Consider the following 5,227-nt stretch of genomic DNA (forward strand, 5'->3'; position numbering starts at 1 on the left):
CCATGGGGAAGGAGAAAAAACATCAGCATTCCCCTATGGGGAAGTGGAAAAGACATTAGCACTCCCCATGGGGAAGGAGAAAACACATCAGCATTCCCCTTTGGGGAAGTGGAAAAGACATTAGCACTCCCCATGGGGAAGGAGAAAACACATCAGCATTCCCCTTTGGGGAAGTGGAAAAGACATTAGCACTCCCCATGGGGAAGGAGAAAAAGCATCAGCATTCTCCTTTGGAGAAGTGGAAAAGACATTAGCACTCCCCATGGGGAAGGAGAAAACACATCAGCATTCCCCTTTGGGGAAGTGGAAAAGACATTAGCACTCCCCATGGGGAAGGAGAAAACACATCAGCATTCCCCTTTGGGGAAGTGGAAAAGACATTAGCACTCCCCATGGGGAAGGAGAAAACACATCAGCATTCCCCTTTGGGGAAGTGGAAAAGACATTAGCACTCCCCATGGGGAAGGAGAAAACGCATCAGCATTCCCCTTTGGGGAAGTGGAAAAGACATTAGCACTCCCCATGGGGAAGGAGAAAACGCATCAGCATTCCCCTTTGGGGAAGTGGAAAAGACATTAGCACTCCCCATGGGGAAGGAGAAAACACATCAGCATTCCCCTTTGGGGAAGTGGAAAAGACATTAGCACTCCCCATGGGGATGGAGAAAACACATCAGCATTCCCCTTTGGGGAAGTGGAAAAGACATTAGCACTCCCCATGGGGAAGGAGAAAAAACATCAGCATTCCCCTTTGGGGAAGTGGAAAAGACATTAGCACTCCCGCACTCCCCATGGGGAAGGAGAAAAAGCATCAGCATTCTCCTTTGGAGAAGTGGAAAAGACATTAGCACTCCCCATGGGGAAGGAGAAAAAACATCAGCATTCCCCTTTGGGGAAGTGGAAAAGACATTAGCACTCCCGCACTCCCCATGGGGAAGGAGAAAAAGCATCAGCATTCTCCTTTGGAGAAGTGGAAAAGACATTAGCACTCCCCATGGGGAAGGAAGAAAAACATCAGCATTCCCCTTTGGGGAAGTGGAAAAGACATTAGCACTTCCCATGGGGAAGGAGGAAAAACATCAGCATTCCCCTTTGGGGAAGTGGAAAAGACATTAGCACTCCCCATGGGGAAGGAGAAAAAGCATCAGCATTCTCCTTTGGAGAAGTGGAAAAGACATTAGCACTCCCCATGGGGAAGGAGAAAAAACATCAGCATTCCCCTTTGGGGAAGTGGAAAAGACATTAGCACTCCCCATGGGGAAGGAGAAAACGCATCAGCATTCCCCTTTGGGGAAGTGGAAAAGACATTAGCACTCCCCATGGGGAAGGAGAAAACGCATCAGCATTCCCCTTTGGGGAAGTGGAAAAGACATTAGCACTCCCCATGGGGAAGGAGAAAACGCATCAGCATTCCCCTTTGGGGAAGTGGAAAAGACATTAGCACTCCCCATGGGGAAGGAGAAAACGCATCAGCATTCCCCTTTGGGGAAGTGGAAAAGACATTAGCACTCCCCATGGGGAAGGAGAAAACGCATCAGCATTCCCCTTTGGGGAAGTGGAAAAGACATTAGCACTCCCCATGGGGAAGGAGAAAACGCATCAGCATTCCCCTTTGGGGAAGTGGAAAAGACATTAGCACTCCCCATGGGGAAGGAGAAAACGCATCAGCATTCCCCTTTGGGGAAGTGGAAAAGACATTAGCACTCCCCATGGGGAAGGAGAAAACGCATCAGCATTCCCCTTTGGGGAAGTGGAAAAGACATTAGCACTCCCCATGGGGAAGGAGAAAACGCATCAGCATTCCCCTTTGGGGAAGTGGAAAAGACATTAGCACTCCCCATGGGGAAGGAGAAAACGCATCAGCATTCCCCTTTGGGGAAGTGGAAAAGACATTAGCACTCCCCATGGGGAAGGAGAAAACGCATCAGCATTCCCCTTTGGGGAAGTGGAAAAGACATTAGCACTCCCCATGGGGAAGGAGAAAACGCATCAGCATTCCCCTTTGGGGAAGTGGAAAAGACATTAGCAATCCCCATGGGGATGGAGAAAACACATCAGCATTCCCCTTTGGGGAAGTGGAAAAGACATTAGCACTCCCCATGGGGAAGGAGAAAAAACATCAGCATTCCCCTTTGGGGAAGTGGAAAAGACATTAGCACTCCCGCACTCCCCATGGGGAAGGAGAAAAAGCATCAGCATTCTCCTTTGGAGAAGTGGAAAAGACATTAGCACTCCCCATGGGGAAGGAGAAAAAGCATCAGCATTCTCCTTTGGAGAAGTGGAAAAGACATTAGCACTCCCCATGGGGAAGGAAGAAAAACATCAGCATTCCCCTATGGGGAAGTGGAAAAGACATTAGCACTCCCCATGGGGAAGGAGAAAACACATCAGCATTCCCCTTTGGGGAAGTGGAAAAGACATTAGCACTCCCCATGGGGAAGGAGAAAACGCATCAGCATTCCCCTTTGGGGAAGTGGAAAAGACATTAGCACTCCCCATGGGGAAGGAGAAAACGCATCAGCATTCCCCTTTGGGGAAGTGGAAAAGACATTAGCACTCCCCATGGGGAAGGAGAAAACGCATCAGCATTCCCCTTTGGGGAAGTGGAAAAGACATTAGCACTCCCCATGGGGAAGGAGAAAACACATCAGCATTCCCCTTTGGGGAAGTGGAAAAGACATTAGCACTCCCCATGGGGATGGAGAAAACACATCAGCATTCCCCTTTGGGGAAGTGGAAAAGACATTAGCACTCCCCATGGGGAAGGAGAAAACACATCAGCATTCCCCTTTGGGGAAGTGGAAAAGACATTAGCACTCCCCATGGGGATGGAGAAAACACATCAGCATTCCCCTTTGGGGAAGTGGAAAAGACATTAGCACTCCCCATGGGGATGGAGAAAACACATCAGCATTCCCCTTTGGGGAAGTGGAAAAGACATTAGCACTCCCCATGGGGATGGAGAAAACACATCAGCATTCCCCTTTGGGGAAGTGGAAAAGACATTAGCACTCCCCATGGGGAAGGAGAAAAAACATCAGCATTCCCCTTTGGGGAAGTGGAAAAGACATTAGCACTCCCCATGGGGATGGAGAAAACACATCAGCATTCCCCTTTGGGGAAGTGGAAAAGACATTAGCACTCCCCATGGGGAAGGAGAAAAAACATCAGCATTCCCCTTTGGGGAAGTGGAAAAGACATTAGCACTCCCCATGGGGAAGGAGAAAAAGCATCAGCATTCTCCTTTGGGAAGTGGAAAAGACATTAGCACTCCCCATGGGGAAGGAAGAAAAACATCAGCATTCCCCTTTGGGGAAGTGGAAAAGACATTAGCACTTCCCATGGGGAAGGAGGAAAAACATCAGCATTCCCCTTTGGGGAAGTGGAAAAGACATTAGCACTCCCCATGGGGAAGTAATAGAAGCAGTACTTTGAAGCGAGGAGATTAGCCCGTTCTATCAGAGGAAACATATGCACACACCTGTCTGTCCGTCACGCTTTCCTCACACCATCCATTGTTTCCTATCGGGGAAGACGCCCTTTGGCCGCTTTTCCCCTGCTGGGGCGGATTCCTGTAGGAGGAGCAGAAGGAGGAGGAGGAGAAAGAGAAGGAAGTTGTCTATTTCTTTATTTATTTATTTGTCATAATTATGAATTATTACTTTATTAATTATTTTTTTAATTATCAATTTATATTAATTATTAATTAACTAGTAATTGCTTATCTGTTTTATCTATTCTTGTTTCCCTTATGTGAGATATCCTAAAAGTATTGTCCTAAATTCTATTTATTAGTCGGTGAAGGGTCCATAGATTGTGTTTATTATATATATATATATATATATATATATATATATATATATATATATATATATATATATATATATATATATATATATATATATATATATATATATATATATATACATGTACTGTATATCTATAAATTTATGCATGTGTGAGTATATGCATAACTATATATATATATATATATATATATATATATATATATATATATATATATATATATATATATAGGTATATATATATATACATATAAAATATACATATATATTAAGCTACATTCCTAATTAGAAAAGCAGGTTGCTATAAGCCCGAGGGCTTCAACAGGGAAAATAACGCAGTGAGGAAAAGAAATAAAGAAACTACAACAGAAATAATCAACAATTGAAATAAGTTATCTTAAGGACAGTAACATCATGAAAATAAATTTACCATATATAAACTGTAAAAACTATTGTGCCCGAGTGTACCCTTAAGCAAGAGAACTCTACCCCAAGACAGTGAAAGACCATGGTACAGAGGCTAGGGAACTATCCAAGACCAGAGAACAATGGTTTGAGTGTTACCTAGAGGAAAGTGCCACTGAACAATTGAGCTAGGAATAATTGTTTGAGTGTTGTTTTGTATCACAAATATTGGTATTGTTTTATATAACCCTCATTATTTTTCTCTTACATTGTTTGCAAAACGCTTGTTATTCTCCATTCCTCTTTTCCTCTTGTTCATTTCATTGTTTCTCTCTACACTTCGTTGGTAGGTAGTGGGTTTGCCGGGGCACCTGCCACCCGTTGAGATACTGCCGCTAGAGAGTTTTTGGGTCTTTTGACTGGCCAGATGGTACTACATTGAATCCTTCTCTCTGGTTACGGTTCATTTTCCCTTTGCGTACACACATGCACTGAATAGTCTGGCCTATTCCTTACATATTCTCCTTTGTCTCATACACCTGACAACACAGATTACCAAACAATTCTTCATCACTCAAGGGGTTAACTACTGTAATGTAATTGTCCAGAGGCTACTTTCCTCTTGGTAAGGGTAGAAGAGACTCTTTAGCTATGGTAAGCAGCTCTTCTAAGAGAAGGACACTCCAAAATCAAACCATTGTTCTCTAGTCTTGTGTAGTGCCATAGCCTCTGTACCATGGTCTTCCAATGTCTTGGGTTCGAGTTCTCTTGCTTGAGGATACACTCGAGCGCCTTATATCTTATTTCTCTTCCTCTTGTTTTTTAAAAAATCAAACCAATTCATTCCTCCCATATTCTATTCTCTTTCTTCTTCTTCTTCTTCTTCTTCTTTGTCTTCTCCATCGTCTTCTTTTTCTTCCCTTCTCCTCCTCCTCCTCCTCCTTCTTCTTCCCCTTCTCCTTCTCCTTCTCCTCCTTCTTCTTCTTCTTCTTCTTCTCTTCTTTTTCTTCTTCTTCT

The sequence above is a fragment of the Palaemon carinicauda genome, chromosome 6, assembly GCF_036898095.1.
Source record: "Palaemon carinicauda isolate YSFRI2023 chromosome 6, ASM3689809v2, whole genome shotgun sequence".
NCBI classification, from domain to species: domain Eukaryota; kingdom Metazoa; phylum Arthropoda; class Malacostraca; order Decapoda; family Palaemonidae; genus Palaemon; species Palaemon carinicauda.